General features: G+C 42.0%; 1 protein-coding gene across 3 annotated transcripts in view; it reads right to left on the bottom strand.

Annotated features, from left to right (window-relative positions):
• BMPR1B (bone morphogenetic protein receptor type 1B) overlaps window positions 1–21777 on the bottom strand; it is a 367640-nt gene that overhangs the window by 249732 nt on the left and 96131 nt on the right. For 2 of the 3 annotated variants that reach the window (XM_053254091.1, XM_053254092.1), the window contains exon 2: window positions 12737–12804. The gene's annotated coding sequence lies outside the window, so the exon portion shown is untranslated. Of the gene's footprint in view, window positions 1–12736; window positions 12805–21777 lie in introns of those variants that run through there. The other variant, XM_053254094.1, reaches the window with a different exon arrangement.

The raw sequence follows: 21777 nt of genomic DNA, 5'->3' as shown, positions 1-21777 counted from the left end.
TTCTGGTGCACTCCGTGCATGCTTTGGGGATACCTATCAGAGCAGTATTTTTGTTCTCTGCACTGGGGTGCAACTGGGGCAGGCAGGAATGACCACAGGAGCCTCTCACATCCCTACCAGGAGATGCCAGGGAGTGAACCTGGGCCTTTCTGCAAACATGCAGATGCTCCTTAGACAGCGTTACAGCCCCATCTTCTAAGTGAAGTATCTTATAGCGCACATGTGGTCTACCATACAAATGCAAACCAAGCCAGACACTGCTTATCAAAGGTGACAATTCATGCTTGCTACCATGGGACTGGTTCGACTAGATTCTGCCGTGTTTCCCAAAAGGTTTAAATCTAGACATTAGCTCCTCACCTCTGGGATTAAATGTGGAGGCACACTTGCTCTTTAAAATATATACATTATTTCCATTACATACATTATTACAGAATATAAAAATATATAATATAATAATATATATTATCTCCAAGAACAATGGGACTACTTTAGGACAACTAACCTACTTCACAGGGTTGTTGTGAGAAGAAACTTAACCATGTACATCGCTCTGGGCTCCTTGGAGGAAGAGTGAAATGTAAATATTAAAAAAAACAAAAAACCAACCCAGTCAGACAGAGCTCGGGGATGAGGCTGTGCTTTCTGGGATTACCCAGGCAGCTGAAGTGGAGGATGCAGCAGGGAAGCCTAATAGATCCTTATGCCCTCCCTTAGGATGGTGTCACTGTTCATACATTGGCAGGTGGGAATGAAATCATAGCCATGTAGTGCTTTTTCTCTCCAATCAATATATACGTAGAGGTCGTTCTCATGACTGGGTGGGCAGTGCGGAAGGCTGCAGAAACCTGCCTTCTCTGCAGATGATCTCAAGAATCTCCAAGACAATCTCAAGAATCTTCTCTGCAGACAATCTCCAAAGATCATCTGGGCACACGGTTCACACACCCAGACAGTGTGCTGCTGCCTCAGGGAGCACAGAGGTGTGTTGTCCCAGCATGGTGCATTGTGGGGATTTTCCCACCCCTGCCACCGCCCAGTGCCAGCTGAGAGCCCCGCACTGTCTCAGCACCAGCTACAAGCAGCTGATTCTGACATACAAACAGTTAGACACGGTCATGGGCATGAACACACTCTTAACCTCAACTAATTGGCAGGCTTCTTTGGCAGGCTTGCCACCAGGGCACCGCTGGGATTCCAGCGGTTCTTACACACAGCCCAATCCAGGCTGGCTGTGCATGAAAATAGCCTCATAGTGGCAGATCCAGAAATTCGTACTTTAGTTCACCTAGCACACTGGATGACATCCTAACCAAGCATCAGCAGGTCACCAGTGCTTCTGAAGAGTTCCAGCCCAACCCTGCACTGTTGCTGCTACTGTGGGAGCAACAGTGAAGGGTTTGGCTGGAACTCTTGGCTGGGAATTTCAGCAACCTCCCCTTCCCACAGAAGTCCTCTGTGTCCCCCAAAAACCTATCTCTGAAGGTTGCATGACCCTCAGGGACATATTTTCAGGTGGCTCAGAGTGTTTCTTAGGGAAGGGGAGACCACAGAAAGTAATGTATCTGAACTTTTCAGAAGCACCAGAGCTCTTCCTCTTGCACCAATGCTTTGTTAGCCAGGGTGTCAGTCACTGGGAATAACTGTACTAGTAACTAGAGACAGGTGATTTGAAGTAGCACACCACACTTGTAAACCTGCCTGAGGCACCTGATCTAAGATGCCAATCATTGTGCATGTGTGTACTCTGGAAGGCTACAGTGCAGCATTCTTAGCTGCAGCTGAACCAGGCTCACTCTGAATCCTGCCCACCTTTTAAAATTCTTAAAAGAGCAGAAAGCATAAAATAAACTTTGTCTCCTAAATGCTACTGCCTCCAACACTTCAGAAGCCCTATACATGCTTCAGTAGTTAAGTCCTTTCCAGTGCTTGCCACAAAACACATCCAATACTTGTGTTTGTACTTTGAGGGTCAACTCAAGACTGTCTATTGAGACTACTTTTGGAATATCACACCGATCTCAAAGGAGGGGGCAGATTAAATATTTGCTGTGGCTGAGATAGGATATATTCACTATATACTGCTAAATCGGGCAGCTAGAATCAATGGGAGTGCTATAAATACTCATGCAAAGAGGAGCAGTGGAAAAGGCAGAAGAAGGTAGCCAGTCCCTTAATGTTTGTTTTAGTAGTTACTAGGATATTGCTTGTAATTAGCATAAATTTCAATAGTGAATAGAAGGAGACATATACACAAAGAGACCAACAAACCTTTACAGTCCTCACAGCCTGACAATTGGCAAACATTTGTTATTCTTTCCCTTAAAATGTAAGGCCCCAGCTTTTAAAATGTTGGTCCCTCTTTCCAAATGTTCACCATAAATATCTGAAAGAATGGCACCATCTTAACAATGTACATTGATCATTCGTTACTATCTGGGTGTGCTCAACAAAGTAGAAAACAGCTCTTAAACACTTCCTTGTAAGATTTGAGGTGGGAGTTATCCCTCTCACACTGGCTTTTAAAGAAAAAAACATATCCAAATGAGAATCTTCCATTTCATTTATCTTAACCCCACAAAGCAATAAGAAAACATGCAGTTCTGTTCAGGAGCTCATTAGCAATGGAGCCCTGGCATGCTGGCATTCTCCTACACAAAACCTCTTTCAGAGATGTCAGAAATAGAATACTCGCAGCATTTGTCACTTCTCAGGTCTGAGTTTCCAGCACGCTTCTTGTTATACACAATTAGCTCAATGCCAAGATTTGGTACTTTTCATAATAAATCCCTTGACCGCATTTGCTGCAGGCTTGGCAGCTTTGGAAAGACTCTATTCATTAAAGCAGCAAGAACACACCAAAAAAGAGAAAATCTTACTAGACGGCACAGTTCACTTGCAGAACTCCAACACACGCTACACATTTGAACGGCCATCACTTCTTCCCCTTCCTGCATGCTTAAAGAAATCTACCATATGACTGTGATTAAGGAGGATATGAGCAAGCTCCAATCAACTTTTCTGATTCTTCATCCTTTGCTGCCTCCTCCCCACCCCCTCGCCTTCACCTTCCCTCCCACTAACATACATACTCTTGCAGTACTATGTGTGAGGTAAGGACTGGGTTATGCATGCATTTAAACAGTAACCATCTGTTACTTGCAGTAAAGTTGTATCTCCTTCTCAGGTTTCTTCTGTTTTGGAACAGCCACACTGTAGAACAATACAAAGTAAGATCTAGGCTGAGAAAGTTGTCTCTGAGATGCACACAAAAGAACATCACAGGTTACTGCAGTAGCTTCTGTTGGGCCACACCACCAGCATTCATGGATGAAGCAAAACAGGAAAAAACCCACATTTTTCCAGCTGTTGCTTTCCAGCAATCCAACACAAAAGCTGCAACCACAAAAGTTGTGAGGAGGGAACATAAAATGTGCCTTGCTTGTTAACATGGGTTGGAATAAATATTTCTTCTTGAATTTGTATGCCATCCCTGAAATTATTAGGATGCACACAGGGACACACACAAAAGGGTTAATTTGTAGTTGTTTTGAACTGCATTGAATTGATGAAGAAATCCCAGTGTTCATGACTATGGCCCGGGTCAGATGATAATCTGGGTAGCTGCAATGATGGGGAAAAGTCCCAGTCTCTTCAAATTTAAACTGACTGGAAAGAACAAAGGAGTAGCCAATCACATACAAATATAGTAGGCAGATTCTGTATGGCTGGGTACTTTGAGCTCACAAGAGGGTTATTTCCTGTGGCATACTGTTTGGGATGCAATATGGCACAATTTATTGGATACCGCATAAGAGATCTCCTGGCGTCAAAGCATTTGATATACAGCAGGGGTGGGGGGAGCAAGAGGGAGAGACAACACCAACACACATTGCTTAAGGGCATGGCCTGGGGGCAAATGGTACAGCTGCTTTGAAGTTCAAAAAATCTAGGTCTTGTCAGTGCCTGGATGAGTGGTGCCTGGGAACACCATCCATGCTGCCCTGAGTTCCATTATGGAAGAAAGAGGGTACATACATAGGGTACATACAGCTGCTTGGGCCTCACTCCTTGATATAAAATTCCCAGACCAAACCAGGGAAGATAGAAACATGCAGTTTGGCAAATAGGTTCCAGACCTCATCCACACTACCAGAAAAACTAATTAATTTCCTAGAAAATTCAGAAAAACTCTCCCATTGGAAAAACATGGGAAATGATGCCTTCATTTCAAAACTTTGGCTGTTTTCTCAAGTACTTTTACAGAAAAGAAATCCAGATTTTCACAGAACGATGAAGAAACAAGCTATATTGTTTCAATTCACTGGATTTCGGTGTCAGATTACCACAAAGCTTAAGAAATTGATGAACAAAAAAATTGCACTAAAAGTTGTTCATCTATCTCATGGAGTCTCCTAGAATTTGTCTTTTTAGGGGTTCTTGGCAGCAACACTATTACACACTCAAAGTAAAGCAGCTCTTCTGGTTATCAAACTAGCAAGGATTGAAGGAGGAGTGCATGGTCATTTCATGATACAGGAGGAATGCTTGCAAACTCCAAGCCCGGCGGGGGCAGGGTGGAGAGTGCTAGCTATTTCAAAAAAGAACATGTGTTTTAGCCATGTTTCCTTCTATTCTCCCATTAACTATCCCAAGACATGCAAAATGAAGGCAAGCATGAAAAAGTTACAAATTTTTTACTATGAAAATATAAATTTATCAGGTTGCTTGCAATTTGCACATTTTCAGCTTAGAAATAAAAGCGCAAGTTCAACTTTTTGCTTCTAATATAATTGTGGAAGGAAACATATGAATGGGAATGGGCTGGGTAGTGAGTTTACAAAGACGTCAGGAATCAGTGTGTGAGAGATGATGGGTCACTGATCTTTCTGCAAAAAGCTATTTAAATTTGCAGGCACTTGGCATAAAATTAAGATGACTTAGTGTTCCTGTTATGTTCCTTTGAAAGCAAAACAGTGGTACATTCTAGAGTGCCTGTATGATGTTGAACAGCTGGACAATATACATTCTCCTAAACAATCTAGACATCGTTTGTGACCTAAAAGCCCTTCATCTTCTTGTGCTTTGTCAGGATTGCTCTTGCTAGCTGATGTAGTGTTTAGCTTATCCATCATACACTTTTGCCTGGGCACTGGAAATAGCTTGGTTGAGACCACAGAAATACTGTACTGTTCCACAAATCCTTCATATTTATACACTGAGAAAAGCCTTCATAGCCCTTCACTTTCTTCAAACTATCTTACTCCTACGTACACCAAAGCAACAACAAATTTATGCATCTGTGTTTGTTGCCAGGATGCAGCTGAGGCTATTACGCACTATGTTCCTAAACCGAACCTAAACAAGTGTTTATTCAGGGTCTATATCAGGCCTGCTCAACTTTGGCCCACTCCCCAGTCATTTTTGGACCACAACTCCCATAATCCACAACCAACAGCCAGGGATTATGGGAGCTGTAGGCCAACATCTGCAAGAGGGTCAAAGCTGAGCAGGCCTGGTCTATATAATAGCTGTCCTGCTACACTTAATCCCGGAAAGGATTTGTAAACTGCTTTCTGATCGCTTCTAGCAATGCATTATTTCCAACAGCTACCCAGAATGTAAGATGCAAGTAAATCTAGGAAGAGGCCATAACTCAGTGGTAGGATGCTTGCATGTAGAAGGTCCCAGGTTCAATCCCTGGCATTTTGACAAAAAGCTAGAAATGACCCCTGTCTGATATCCTGAAGAGCCACAGCTGGTCAGCATAAACAATAATTATCTAGATCAGGGGTGGCCAAAATTGTCCCTCCACCTGTGATTGAACTACAACTCCGATCTTCCACAGCCACAACTTATTTTGGCTGGGGATAATGGGAGCTGAAGTCAAACAACAACTGGGGGACAAAGTCTGCCCACATCTGATCTAGACAGGCTAAACATCCAACTCAGCACAAGGCAGCTTCATACTGTATGTCCACATTCAATTAAACATTGTGCTTTGTAAGAACAATGATCTGATATAGGATTACTGAACTGAGACGTTTCTCCACCGTAACCTGGAATTTGATGCTTTCTTCAAGTCAACCCTGTTGTTGATTTATCCCCATTTGCCCAGTGAGCTTTGCTGAATTTAATATTCCTTTAAATGTTATTGGTTGACATTTTAACAATGCATGTGTGCTTTGAGCCCCTGGGTACAGACAGCACTAACCTCTGTGCTACCCCCCCCCCCAAAGTCCCTTAGCATACACGTTGTTGCAGAAGAGGATTTCAGGTCTGACACAGTCCCTGTACTCTGCAACTGCCTTGTACAACAACTAAAAACATGTTGTGGAGCCTCTGTGATGTGTTTCCAAACTTACAGAGCAGCTCCAGAGCACAGGGAGTGCTCCAAATTCTAAACAGTAGTAGTAGTAAGCTGCCCCATAACAAAATGTTATCTTAATAATACCACATGTGCTAGAGGATCCAGGAGTAGCATGGGCATGCTTCCTTACCCAGGATACCAGCCACAAGTTCTTATATTTTTGCTATTCTTTTATGATGACCTGTGGTCTTAAACAAATATACTGAATGAACCCTTAATAGAAATTGCTTCCACACTATAAGTACTACTGAGGTATTTTTCCTGCTACAATAATCTGGAAGTTGAATTAAAAGAGAGGTTCCACAGTAGTAAGTAGCACTGTCTTAGCCTATAATGTTTAGCTGAGCTCTGCAACTTTTAATATGCCACTCCAGCTTGCGGTTGTCTTCTAGATGTTTTCCATGCTGAATCTCCTCTACTATCAATTGGTCTTACCAACTGACTCGTCAGCCTGTCCCTGAAGCTGTCAGGGTCATTCCACAAGTGTCATGGCAATGTCTGCAGACTTTAACAGAGCTGTCACAAATTCCTGATCTCTGTCAAGCAGCCACATGGTCTCATTTCTACTTGCATGAGCTACTAGACTCTCAACATTCACTCCTGCTCTGATGTGGCATTAAACAAAGCAGTCTTTGCTTAACTAAGAACACCGCACCCTCCTTCAAAGCAAGGTGGCTTGCTAATCTCCCATAGGTGTGGCTCCACAGAGATCAAGAAGAAGAGGTTGCTTATCTGTAACTGATATTGTCCAAGTGGTCATCTGTGCAGTCAGTCACACAAAACTCCCTCATTCCCACCACAGCAGCTTCTTTAAAATAGTTTACCTTCTTGCAGTACAATGAAAGAGAGGGTTCACCTGACACTGAGTGACTGAAAAGCACATTCCCCATCAGAGGTCAGTGAGGGAAAGAGTATCTGTAGCACTGAAGTTCCCTTGCAAAAAGGAGAAGACATGTGGCTGCAGAGCAACCATGTCACAATAAAAAGTTAGGAAAAGTGAGTCAGTCTAGAGGGCGCCCACTGCACTGACTTATGAACCTGAAATAATTGTGACCAAAAGGAGACTTTGAAGGACAATGGTCACAGGTCACACAAAGCTAGAACTAAAGCTCTGAAGAGTTTAGTTATGGGTTTTGCAAGAATTAGCTGAAGGTCTGAAGCTAGCATCATTTGTAGTACAGGAGTATACAAGCCTCTGAAGAAAGTATCATCAATCCAGCTGAGGGAATCATCATCAGTGTCCTGGGCCTGTGCTCTCGCTAGCTTCCATCCCGTTTCATCCACTCATATCGGCTTTCTTAGATCTTAAATAAAGTGATCTATGGCTACATCTCAGGGCTTAACATTGGCCAGGCAATTCCACATTCTCTGGTTTGATCCAAGGATTGAAGTTCAATTAAGGACCAATCCCTAGGGTTGGGATATTCAGGACAGCCCAGGCAAGGGGATTAGACGGTCAACTTCTGAATCCAACATACTGGATCTCTGGAGAAGGCCAAATATGGCTAGACAGTTGCGATGGAAGGATCTGTTGAGATGAGGATGCAACACTCACAGAAGGTAGAGGCTCCAAAGACGGAGAAAGTGGAGCCAGCTGCGAAGTGGATGGTTACCAAAAAACAAACAAACCACAGACTGACACTGTCTGATAGCAGATGTGAAAGTAGACAATATTTAATTTTTGTAGTACTTCTTTAGTTGGTCAAAGTACGAGTGCTCTTGTCCTTGCATTGCTTCATCCATTTTTTAGGAGTTGATTCCAATAACTCCAAAAGGCTCAGGACTGGGGTATTAGTCCTTAGGCTAGAGATCGGGGCCAACAAAATAAATGAAATGACTTTAATCATTTCAGCAGCTGATGACAAGGCCATCACAGGAAGGGCCAGGGAGGTCTGACTGGAACAGAAACAGAAGTCTAGGAAGCTCTGGGCTTAAATTCTCCCAGATTTGATATGGGAGTGGCCATAATTGAGCTAAAGATGCTATCCCTGTGGCAAATGCAACATGTAGCCTAGGTCTCTCTGAGTTTGCATCAGAACATGTGCTGGGGATGAAGTAGCTTTTTTTTCTTCTTCTTCTTTTAAGAACCAAAATCAAACTGGGCCCATGACAAGTAAGGCAGGAATGCAGAGTTTTCTTCGCTATGAAGCACAAAAGTACAATAGCAACTACAAAGAAATGATAATAGAAGGTGGCTTCCTAATAATGAACGCTGACACTGATGCACAAGAGTAAACCTCCAGCAACACTGGATGGTACAAGCCTGAGAAGGTTTCCAAAACAGTATTCAGGGAGTAACACAAAAGTTCAAGACTGAAGAAAGCAAATAAGCAGCAACAGCATCTCTACCAGCAAAGTTGGTAGATAGAGGTGTAGAAGTGTAAAAGGGGCAAGAATGTAAGCCCTCCACCCATCCAGAGACAGCTGAGAAAAATCTCTCTCTCAAGCCAATAAACAGTCCAATACCTTCAACTCCTTAAAGCACCCAACAAAGAGATAGCAATTTTCTAGCATTATCTCTGCATCATTTAGGTTGCATACTCAGCTAGATTAACGTTACATTATTTTACTGTTTAAAAATAAATTGACTTCCATACTGCATTCATATAACATTTTGACAACTTTAAAATGTGATTATCTATTTACATGTGGTGAATTTTCCCAGTTGGCCGGGGGGGAGGGGAGATGCGGAGACATAACTATAAGTTATTACAATCCTATCTATAGACACCCTGTGATCTTTGGATCATACTTTTTAAGCTATCTGAAATAATCCAGTCCAAGCACTTCTGAAGAACTAGTCATACGTTTCATTACTACACTTGAGATGGTTGGAATAGACTATTGGTGGAAGAGACATCAAATTGATAAGTTTAAAAGTTATATTAATTTATAATAGGGCAGATGAAAAGGTGAACTAGTTTCTGTCTATATTTTATTGAAACTCAAGGAAGAGGGATAAAGTAGAATTTCTATTTCCTTTGATATAAAGATCCACATTTTTTCCCTTCCAAAATCAGACTTAGTCCCATTTTCAGGGAGATTAGAAATGGAAGGAAAGAAGTCCCACAGTCTCTCATGGACAAATATCAGGTGGCTGTATATCTTGATTCCTATAATTATTATGAAATTACTGGGTTACTGGTTCAGCAAAAGTCACATTATACGTTTAGCACTTTCCCCCTCTGGTATTATTATTTCTTGTACAAGATAAAATAACACTCTTTTAAATCACACAAACACACACAGAGCGAGTGAGAGAGAGCAAGAGCAAGAATGCTCTCGTATACCGGGTCAGACCATCTAGCTCAGTATTGTTTACACAGACTGGCAGCAGCTTCTCCATGGTTGCAAGCAGGAATCTCTCGCAGCCCTATCTTGCAGATGTCAGGGAGGGAACTTGGAACCTTCAGATGCTCTTCCCAGAGCATCCCCATTTCCTAAGGGGAATGAATATCTTGCAGTGCTCACACATGTAGTCTCCTATTCATATGCAACCAGGGCAGGCCCTGCTCTGCAAAGGGGATGCAAGCAAAGTCACACTTGCTACCACAAGACCAGCTCTACACACACACACACACACACACACACACACACACCGAAGATGACTCTGAATTTAAGACAACCCCATTAAAATGCAGAGGTTAAATACAGGTTACACCTGCATTTACTCAAAAGGGATTCTGAATTTAATACAACCTCCTGATTTCTAACACAGGAGAACCCCATTATTTGTGGGGGTTCCATTCCATGGGATAGCCGCAGATACCGAATTTGCAAAGAAAGGGGCATTAAAGCAATGGGAATCGGAGGGTTAGGTTCCCAAGTGCAAAACATAGGCCAAAAATCATGGTTCTTGCCCCCAATCACCTCCAGATCCCCCCCAAGTGCCCTCCTGTGCTGCAAAGTGCCCTGCCATGCTGAAACCCAGCCGAAAATTGTGGGTTTTGCCCCAGTTTCAGCCATAAAATGGCTCCCGATCACTCCAGCAATCAAAATGGCAACCAAAAATGACCTCTGAGGTCATTTCCAGCCACCCCCATCCCACTGATATGTGGGTTTAACGCTTTATTGACTGGGTTTTTTCCTGTGTATACTGAGGTTGGGTGCTAACTACCAACCGTGGACATGTGAATACATGAGTGCTGAACCCACAAATAGCGAGGTCCTCCTGTATTAAAAAAAAAAACTTGGGGGGAAACCTAGTCTTGGATTCAGGTAACCGTCACCGCTGCTCGGAGCTACAGAGGCCATTGGTGGAGGAAGGGAGGAAGGCAAAGGATGGGCCTGAACCTGTCAGCATCCTAAGGGGTATGAGCAGCCATGGCAGCGGCAGCAGTGAGAAAGGACCCAATCAACTACTGTTGCTACTCCTGCAGGGAGGGTGAGGGTGGAGAGATCTCTGGGGTTATGGGGCTGCGGCTTGGCCAATTGGCACCAGCAATACTGCAGCCACGACCAAGAGGGGCGGGATGGAGCAATGAGATGGAGAAGAAACCAAAAGAGGTGAGAGGATGAGGGGGATGGAAGCAATGGGATGGAGGAGCAGAAGAGCAGGTCAGGTGAAGGTGGATAGAGCTCTGAGGTGAGGGAAGCAATTAAGTACTAGCGTGCAGATGCTCTGCATGGGTTAAGCAAGTATAGATAAAGAAGTCAGTTCCCAAAATTTATATTCCCTAGTAAAGCATGGCCAAGAAATAGAAGGCAGAAGATACACAGTTACAGCTTAGATTGAAACATATGCTTTTCCTTGACATGCTTAAAGTCCATATAATGCATCTCCAACACGGAAGCAAGTACTCAGGCAGTAGCAAATAGAAAATGCAGGCTCCTCATTACTTTGAATAATAAGATCTCTGTTCTCATTCCCCCTTTTTGTCCTGTGCTGGTTTTAACCAATTTAACGAAGTGTGAAGACCAAAGATAACAAGAATGCAAAGAACACATCATGATAGCTGGGGTGGAAAAATGAATACAATACGTAAACCAAACATTTACTGCAGCATCAAAGCATGCATATTGCCTCCATATGATGTCCATTTGGAACACCACACGGGAAGCAATTACTCTTTGTTATAACAGCACACACCATAATCCCTAGTCAGACTGGGAAATGGTCTTAATTTTGTGAATGCATTCTGTTTCTGCAGCTTCTCATACCAAGTGTCCCTTGTGGAGAGAAGGGGTAGAGATATTTCCCCTTTCATATCGAGGACACTATACTTAAATAATAATTTAATGTAGTTAAATTAATGTAATGTAATGTAATTAATTTAATGTAGTTCACCAGCAAACATTTTGGAAAAAATTATATGCCCTTTACATGTAATATTTAGACTTACTGCATACTCATGTTTTCCAAGTGCTTGATAATATTTGTGATGTCTCCCTGGTATGGTTTTTCTTTTGTTATGTTTCCATACTTGTTGGTAGGGATGTGCACGGAACTGGGTGGAGGAAGTTCAAAGGCGGGGGGTGGGGGTTGGACTTTAAGGGTAGTGGAGGATACATTTATCCCTCCCTCCATTTTCCCAACGCCAGCGCTCTGTTAGGAAAGACTCCTTCGGGGCGGCAGCATACCTCCCTGCCACCCCATTCCTTCTTTGGCTGGAAGTACCCAGTGCATGTGCGCACGCCGAGTGCACGTGGTGTTTGCTCATGTGCACGTCGGGCACAAGCATGACGTGCACATGCCCAGCATGCGCACACACGTTGGGTATTTCCAGCCAATGAAGGAACAGGGCAGCAGGGAGGTGCCGGTGGGGGAAAACGGGGTGCCGGTGGGGGAAAAGCCTTCCCTGCACTTAAAGTCTGACCCCTCCCCCCACCTTCGAACCAGCAAACAGCTGGCTTTTCAAACCAGTTCGGAGGCCTTTAAAAGGGCCTCCAAATGGGTTCATGCACATCCCTACTTATTGGAAAGGAAGGAGGGTTGTTTTTTGTTGTTTTTTTAAAGGCAGAAATTAATTTAAGAAGCAGTTTGGCAAAATTCTATGGTACAAGCTTTAAGTTGCAGTTTGGATCCTGACCTAAATCATCATCTGCTCAAAACACACACACACAAACACACTTCCACCAACATGCTAAAATACAAAATATGGCCTCAAGTTCTTGTTCCCTTCATTTAAAGTACTTCATAAAGATTATTCTGTAGCTTAACAGCTCTTGCCACTTATGCAAATGTTTGATCAACAGTACTATGGCTAGATAAGTCAATATTTTGGATTATAGGAAGTATGGAGAATGCTACAAAGTCACTAACTGTGTCACAAATTGTTATCCACTTCATAATGTTGTATTGCAACAACTTTTTATCTCAAGTGATAAACACATTATCTATAAACTCATTAAAAAATAGTCCCTTACCTTTTTAAGCAAAATCTAAGAAGTGCTTCTCTTTTTCAATTCAGTATAGCAATGAAGGGGATTCTATCCTATATAAAAACAAGAATTATTTTAACATTAGCAGTAAGCTAATATCAACAGTCCATCATAGTTTTAGCAGGAAATATATTCATATATTTGTGCCAAAATAAACATTGTTCAGAAAAGCTGAAGGGCTCACAAGAAGACTGTGTGGATTTGTTCTTTGCTGCTCCTGAGGGCAGTACTAGAACCAATGGGCTGAAATTACAAGGAAGCAGATTTAAGCTAGACATTAGGTAGCATTTCCTAACCGTAAGAGCAATGTTCCGTCTAACAGGGATTCCCAGATATTGTTGACTACAACTCCCATAATCCCCAAGCAAAAGCCTCTGCAGCTGGGGATTCAGGGAGTTGTACAACAGTGAAACACCCTCCCTCATGCAGTGATGGGCTCTCCTTTGCTGAAGTTTTTTTAGGCAGAAGCTGGACAGCCAGCTGTCAGGAATAATAATATAACAGTTACCTAAACTATGCAGGGAAGCTGGACTAAAAGAATGGATGGATGGATGGATGAATTTTATTACAGGCAATGACCAGCAATCCTGGACTAGAAGATCTCTAGGGACTATCTTTCAACACTAAAATTCTAGTATTCCATTGATTGCACAGAGGTGAGGTGAGAGCCAACAATTCAGTCCTGCTCCCCCTCCATACATTGTCTACATGCTTTGAAGTTGATATCAGCACTCGTGTCATTGATCCTCAGTTGTGCAGGAATGTTGGATAAGCATGCTGGGTGAAATGTTTAGAAGTAGGGCCTTCAAGGCTTTATCCTCATTTTCACAGAACTCCAAGAAGTACCATCATGGCCATGATGCTATTTTCTCATGTGGATGCTGGGGATCACAGATGCACCACTTCGAGTCTGAGGCTGGTTGCTGCTACTGTGGGGACCAGCATCACTTTCAGACAGCTATTAGGGGAAGTAGGCCACATTGGACAGTGTGAACATAAAGCATTGATGGTCCACATTTGTTAATGGAAGCCTCTGTGTGGGTTCAAATCCAGATTACATGCACAGAGAACCATGGAGGGAGGTAGTCCAGACCTGTCTCCCAATCTCTGTCCTATCCCTTTGCTTGCTGTTCAGATGGAAGGAAAAGAAAAATAGAAGACAGGCCCCAAAAAATAAGATAAAAAAGCTCTCCCAACGTGTAGATAAATGTTAGCTTAAGATAACATTTACAACAATTATTTGGAAGGGCTTACAGTTACATTCAAGTAGTTGGCTTGTACATTTAACCATACCTTTTTAAGGAGGCTTTTTAATATCATTATTTTGTTATATCTGGTAGCTTCTTTAGCATCTTTAACTTTTTTATAGTTTTCTGTTTTAATTTGAACCTAATAATTGTTTTCAATCTGACTTAAAAAAAAATTATTACTTGTTTCTGTGTATGTTATTGTTGTAAGCCACCCCGAGCAGTATTGCACTGGAGGGGCGGGGTATAAATATTTTAAATAAATAAATAAAATAAAAGCCACCCCTTAAATGTCCAGATGCACAACAGCAGAATCATGTAGTATAGCTCTTGTTGGATGGCATCAAAGAGTCTTCATTACAACATTCCCTATATACAGAAAGACAGCCTCTTAGAGACCCGAGTTCTAGCCTAGCCTTGTCACTGACATGACACTTCTTCTATGTGCCAAGGGTTTTATTTATATAAGAAAGCAGTCACTCCTTTACCTGCAGTCCAAACTATAGTCCAACCAGAACTGAAGTACATTATTCTCCTGTGTAACTTGGCCCTAAACGTTTCTGTTGCTGAAGCTGTTCCTACTCTTCACACATAATTAAATGTAGCAATCATGCTCTTGCAAACTGCCTTATGATTATTTTCAAAAATACAGAGTGATATCACAACAACATCTTAACAAAATAGTAGAGCTCAGTGGATCAGATCTGAACTAATTTATAATGAATACAACCATATTAGACACTGAATCCACTGTGTATTTATTAATACAGCTTCAGTATAAGCCATATATCTTCAAATAAACCAATTTTTCCAACTTAAAGATCAAGCAAACTGAAGTCTAAATAAGGCACACTACAAACAAGCCTAGCAACCCTGTGTATACCACTATATACATGTAATAAAAGTAATAAATGAATAGATTTCCTTAGCAAACAATTTGAAAAGGCTATTCTGTATTACCCCATACAAAAACACATTTTAAATATTTAGAAGGAGGGGCAGTACAAGATACATTTACTGCAAACATATCATGCTGTTTACTAGTATCAGTAAGCCATTAGTTTTGTTTCTGTATTCAATGAACAACTTGCTGAACTCCTCCAATACCTGACAACAAACTAGACAGTAAATTGATTTTTTTAGTGGATCCTTAAGAGAATCATCTCCTCTTTAGACACATTAATGTTCTACATGATGCTCATGCCTACCCTTTTTCTGGTGGCATTTTGTAGATTAATGCGAATGTCTGGGTATGTGCTACTTCTCCCTCAGAGAGTGGATGGTGGTGAAATCTGTGGTCTGTGGAAGATTTATTTATTTAAATTAAAAAATTCGAATTTCAAGGTACAGCAACAGCATAAATTAAATTGCAGTTAAGAGTGGCATATGGAAGGAAGAAGGAATCGAAGTAAACTTGGGTGGTACACTATTGTCAAAGATCTTTACGTTTCTCCCAACCAGACTCTGAACAAACTCCAGGCCTGCTTAGCTTCAGCAAAGTTATGGCATCATGTGCTTTCAGAACATGTTATGGGACCTAATCACATGTCAATCAGATGAAGACTTCCACAATGTTAGGATGATGGAACAGGAAGAGTATATCTTGGTGAAATGGAGAAAATATGAGATCCAGTTTTGAACATGTATTTGAGCTATATACATATTTGAGAGAGAAATGGCTTCAACTGTTAGTTGAACATCTAATTATCTATGTAGTTAGCACATGAAATACAGTACCGTTCTGGTGGTTAAGCAGAGATTCATCTCCTGCATTATTCTTGGTTGGGATGTTTGTCTCAAATGCTCAATGTGCAAGAAATTACACTATGCAGCTTACACTGTGCAGCTCTATGCATATTTACACTATGTAGCACTATGCATCTTTACTTGAGAGTCAGTCTTACTGACCAAAATCCTGACTGAATTACTCAGTGTAAGTCCCATTGAAATTAACAAGCTTGTCCTCTTAATTTCAGTGGGACTTGTGCTGTTAATTTCAATGAGTAAATTATTAGTCAGGATACCAGCCACTATGAGTAAATGAGTCAGGATATCAGCCACTATGTTTAAATGTTCTAATACGATGGATATTTATATACCACTCTTCAACCAAGGTTCTCAAAGTGGTTTACACAGAAAAATAAATAATACATAAATAAGATGTCCCTGTCCCCAAAGGACTCACAATCTATTTTTTTTTAAAAAGGTAGACACCAGCAACAGCCACTGGAGGGATGCTGTGCTCGGACTGGATAGGACCAATTGCTCTCCCCCTGCTAAATATAAGAGAATCACCACTTTAAAAGCTATCTCTTTGCTTAGTTATGATGTGCCAGGTAAGTGTGCAAAGCATCAGAGCCTTGGACATAGTCAACAGATGCATTCAGATCTTTAACAGAGTGATGCTCCATCAGTGCAAGCTGCTTGCGTTCAAAGAAGCAGCACTGCTCTTGTGCAAGGGGACCCTGAACAAGCAAAAGGATCCCTTGCAAAGGTGCAACATTCCTTACACCATAAAAAGGTTCTGCTGGTGGAACACCACTCCACTAAAGCTCTGGATTCTTCCCATTACTTTTTAAAAAATCAAACTGTGTAGAAACGTTTTATATTACGTTTGGTGGCTGAAATGATGCACAGCCTTCTGTCACCCTACCACTCGCCCTGTGGCTGCTGCAAAGTCCTATGGCAGTGTTAGGGCTGCTCAGAATGAGCAGTTCCACTAGCAGTGCTTCTGCTGGCTGTGCCATTCACTGCAACATCAGCCACTATTTTTAGTAGGGTTCCTTGTATTTTGGAGAGTGAGAGAAAGAAAGGAAAAGGAAATAATCATACTGGGGTGCAATAGTGAAACCAGGGCCCTGAGGCTGGAACAGCTCAGAATAGCAGTACTGAAGGGGACTGCAAGAAGTTCAGCTGATCCTTCAGGTTCACCACCTGGAAAAGATTACCCCATTTACCCACTGGGTGGGCTGGATCACTTCTCTGAATTTCACACCAGCAAAGACTTAAACAATGACAGGTCAAAATCAAGGATTTAGTATGAGCAGAAGCAAAAGTTGAAGGAAAACTTATTAAAAATGCTTCATTTTGAAATTATGGAACACAATCACATTGACTGTGCAGAAAACCTGCAAGAGTTCTCAATGAAGTACAACACTGTTGAAAGTTTGCTTTGAGGATCTCTCACAATGTGGTATTCAGAAAAGAATAACAGCCGTTAAAACAATGCACTGTGAATAATTCCGCAGAAGCAACATCAAGGTAACCTAATAAAGCAAGTTGGCCTTTACCCTGCCATGCCAATTATATGCCCCGCCAGGCAAATTCTGATAAAGGGAAACATCTTGAAATAATTACAGGGACAGCATTAAGATAATTAAGGAAATTACTTAAATTCAATAGAGCTCAAAATCTTTTGAGAAGATAAGAATCTATCATTAAACTTCTGAGAGTGCAGCAAATTACAAGAAAAGTGCTACAACATGAAAAAGGTAGTATTTCATTTGATGCCTTTTCTGCATGGTAAAATCACTGAAAATGCTTACAAGAAAAAATGAGCTCACGTAGCACTACACAAGATTCCGCAGCTATACAACTGCCAGTACTTGGAGAAGCAAAACATAAGGAAAATAATGCAACTTTGGATACAAAGTCCTTTCTATAGAGCAGGGCTATTTGTTTTAATAAAGTGATCTATCAGTAATAATGTTTGGTATCTTTGTGTGGCTCCCAACAGAAATTAAAGAATCGTATTTTAGAACAAACAGCTCAAAGCAAACAAATGATTCTAATTAGTCAAAAGAATTCCCCGTTTCAAGGAGGTTAGTTTTTCTCCCAAGAAAAGTAAAGGAATTCATGTCAAACAGCCCAAATGGGGCGGACGGGGGGAGGAAGTTCTCTAGCCAGAGAACATCTACACTTTTATATAAAAGATGTTCGAGGAACACAAACAGAATAATGCAAAAGACCAGTGCATACACACAATAGGAACAAAACTCTTAAAGACCAGTCCAGAGGGAGGAAAATTAAGGGGAGGAAGGGGAGATATTATCCTTTGTAGAATGTAGACATTGCTTTAGTGCAGGAGTTCTCAAAACTGGATTCCCAGATTATGGGAACATCTGCAGACACAAGTTTGAGAAACTTTGCCTTAGTGTTTGTAGCCTGTCTGGAGCTACCAGGATTGATAAATCACCAGAACTGTAGTCTGGAGACCTTCCTGGATGGTGAAGTGTTCTCAGGCTCTGTACTGGCCTTACCTATTCACACAGGGAACTCCTGGGCACGAAGGGCTATAAAAGCCCTCCTGTTTCGATTGGGATTTTGCCTGAGCAACAAGAGTCTTCCTGGTTCCAGTGTGTTTCCGTGTGCTCCTACTATGGCTTCAATTTTCAGCTCTGCCTTCCTAGCCCAACCCCTGGTTCCCAGCTCCCTTCTGACAGCACCTCATTTGAAACAAGACACAGATATACACAATGAGGGCATAAAGGGGTTGGTTGTTCATAGCTGTCATTGATTTTCTCTGGAGCTACTCTAATGGTGTACTTGTTATGTACAACGTAACTGGAGGTGGTGGAAATAACATTCCCATCCTGAATTCTCAACCTCTTCCCTGTCATGTGTAGTATGATTTGCATCATGCATTTTCTCACACCGGGGCATAGCAAGCAAAGCAACAATCCAGAGAATGACCCCCCACACACACCATCCCATTTCTCTACTGGCCACCCCCATTGCCAGGGCAGCATTTCTCCCACTTGCTGCTGCCTTGTTCCTTCTTCCAGCTCCAGAGGCCAGGTACAAAGACCCACTCTGGCCATATTCCACCCTGCGTCCTTGTGGTCAGTGCTAGGAAATAAAGCCTGGCAGCTTCCTCACCCTCTTCAGTCGATGAAATGCTTGCTTTGTGCCAGCTGGGTGAAAGGAAGCATCAAGTTAGCAGGAAGCAAGGGCTTTGCAGGCTGGAGAGGGCGAGGGGGCAGTTGTGCTTTCCTTCCCTGTATGCCTGGCCTCAGCAATAGGGGAGGAGTGGGGAGGAACAAGGCAGAAGCGGGGGTGGGGGTCAATCAATCAGTCAATCAATCAATCTTTATTACGGTCTCAGACCAGAATAAGGTAAAAAGAGCATATAACAGATGATATTATAAGCAAATAAAAGCAATAGAGTCTATCTATGCCTATTAGCATATGATTGTTTGTTTGTTTTACAACCCATGGTCAGCTTACAATCAATTACACATAATAAAATACAGAGAATCCTGCAAAAGGTTAACAATTGCTAGAAAGTAATAAAACATCAATCATACAGTACCAAACAAAAACTTAACTAGAAATTGCTAACAACAAAAGCATGAATATAATAAGACTCAAAGTTCAAGGAGAACATACACATGAAATAAAATGCTGACGTAACCACATAACATTAGAGCAAAACTTTGCCACCTTATATGTAACAGATGGAAATTGATCTGCCAGAAGATAAGAGACGCTTAAAAATCTTCTGAGCCTCGTAGAAAAGGTGCCTGACAGGTAGATATCAGGGAGCATCTTAGCTCTCTGTAAAAGGGGCAGTGGAGCAATACATGCTGGATGGATTCAATCTCCCCATAGCCACAAGGGCAGATTCTATCTTCCCTAGGTATTCTCTTTACTCTCCCTGCAAGCACAGCCGATGGGAGCATATCATACCTTGCTCTAAAAAAAAGCCTGCAGATAGCATGGGTTCTCTAAAGGTATACAAATGAGTAGTGGAACCTCTAACAGCAATATAAAAACCCAACCTCCTTCTTGAGCATTCAGGGATCATAGAGATCTCGTATTGATTTTCAATATCCAGGATTCTCTGCTTCAAGGCCAGCAGAGCTTGATTATGGCTCAGCAAAACCAGATAATCCATGGAAAATCCCAGTGAAATCCCAGTGAAATAATTTTAGCATGAATTGCCTGGGCCCATGAGGATTGAAAACCATCAGCCAAAATTGCCGAGATCCATCCTTGAGGAAAGAAGTTTATCCTAAGCCAAAAGGCTAGGATCAGCATCCAAGCTCTGGCCTCAATTCTCAGAACACCCAGATCAACTCTCAACATCACAGAAGAAGCACATCTGGGTGCTCTCAGGATTGCCCTAAGAAATTTATTTTGTACAGCTTCTAGGGGTTTATAGGAAGGATAGGGTCCTAGCTGCGCACCATACAACAGCCTCCTCCAGTATAAAAAAACCTCCGCATAGCCAGGGAACTTCTCTGAGCCATCAAGCATAAAAACTGTAAGATTACTATGAAATAACTATAAGATTATAAACTATGAATGACTAAAAGGCTGTAAAGGAACTATAAAATTGCTTTTAAAAAAAGTAGCATGTGACTATGGAGTCATGGTAGGGCTAAAATCTAGGAGATGCTGTTCAAAGTTACATACTATAAGTTATAAATTGCTGCAATGCTAAAATCTATAGACGATAAACAGACTTTAAAAGCAGCAAGGTTGAATGATTGAAGAAGTTAGTTCTTGCTGGTGGTCAGAGCCCAGTGAATTCTGCATGCGGCCACACAGAACTTAGCAACATTGTATGTTATAGCTGGATTATTGTCTGAGAATAATAGGAAGATGTAGTATTGGCGTGAGCATCCTGGAACCTGTCCAGTAGTGGAAGAATAAAGGGCATTTCATACATCCCTATAGAACAGGCAGTGAAGGAGAACATACTCAATAGTTTCAACTTGTCCCGAGTCGCAGGGGCACAAATGTTCCAGGAGAGGGGTCTTCCTTCAAGGACAGCCGAGGGAAGGCGATACAGCAAGCCAGGATACAGGTCCTTCTGTTGCCAGGTACTTCTAGCTGTGTAAGGTATCCAGCAGTTATATACCTTAGACTTTCAGAGAGAGGAGAGTTCAGGGACCTATCTAGATCAGTTTTGCATTCTGCATCCTTTATGTGCTGTTTGATAAGTGCTCTGGCCAGCTTGTAACCCAAGGAGAGTAGTGGAAGAATAAAGGGCATTTCATACATCCCTATAGAACAGGCAGTGAAGGAGAACATACTCAATAGTTTCAACTTGTCCCGAGTCGAGTTCAACTTGTCCCGAGCCGAGGAGAGTAGGTGGGGAGAGGAGAGTCCAAGTAAGGATAGTCTCGCAGATAGAGATCGATTCCATGTGGATTGGAAGACATCCATAAACATTGATTGAGCTTGGCCCATTAAGAGGTGGGATAATCACAGCCAGTGGTTGAGTATAGACAGCCAAACTCTGGCCTCCACTTTCACTAGGCCTGCTTCCAGTCGCAAAGCTCGTAGAGGAGACACATCTGGGGACTTGCAGAATGAATAAGATGATGAATATTTATATATACACAAATACAATGAATATTTATGTACCACCTTTCAACAACAGTTGCCAAAGCAGTTTACACAGATATAAATAAATTGGCTCCCTGTCCCCAAAGTGCTTACAATCTAAAAAAGAAACATAAAACAGACACAAGCAACAGCCACTGAAGAGATACTGTGCTGAGGATGGATAGGGTACTGCTCTGGACAAAGTTGGAGAAGGGGCCAAGCTGGGTACCATATAGAAGTTGTGCCATCAACTTAGCTTCAAATAGCTTAAGGGTTGCAGGTATGTATTGCCTCCTTTTGATCTGAATAATATTAGACTGACAGCAGCGTTTCTCTGGGCATTTGGGGCAAAAAAGTCACCATGGACCTTTCTAGTCCCAGAAGCATGAAAAACCACCCCCAGGTATTTGAAGCATGAGACCTGGTCAATAACATCCCCATTTA

The sequence above is a fragment of the Hemicordylus capensis genome, chromosome 5 (assembly GCF_027244095.1).
Source record: "Hemicordylus capensis ecotype Gifberg chromosome 5, rHemCap1.1.pri, whole genome shotgun sequence".
Classification (NCBI taxonomy): Eukaryota; Metazoa; Chordata; class Lepidosauria; order Squamata; family Cordylidae; genus Hemicordylus; species Hemicordylus capensis.
The sequence above is the reverse complement of the archived record's forward strand: the minus strand, read 5'-3'. Positions and strand labels throughout refer to the sequence as shown.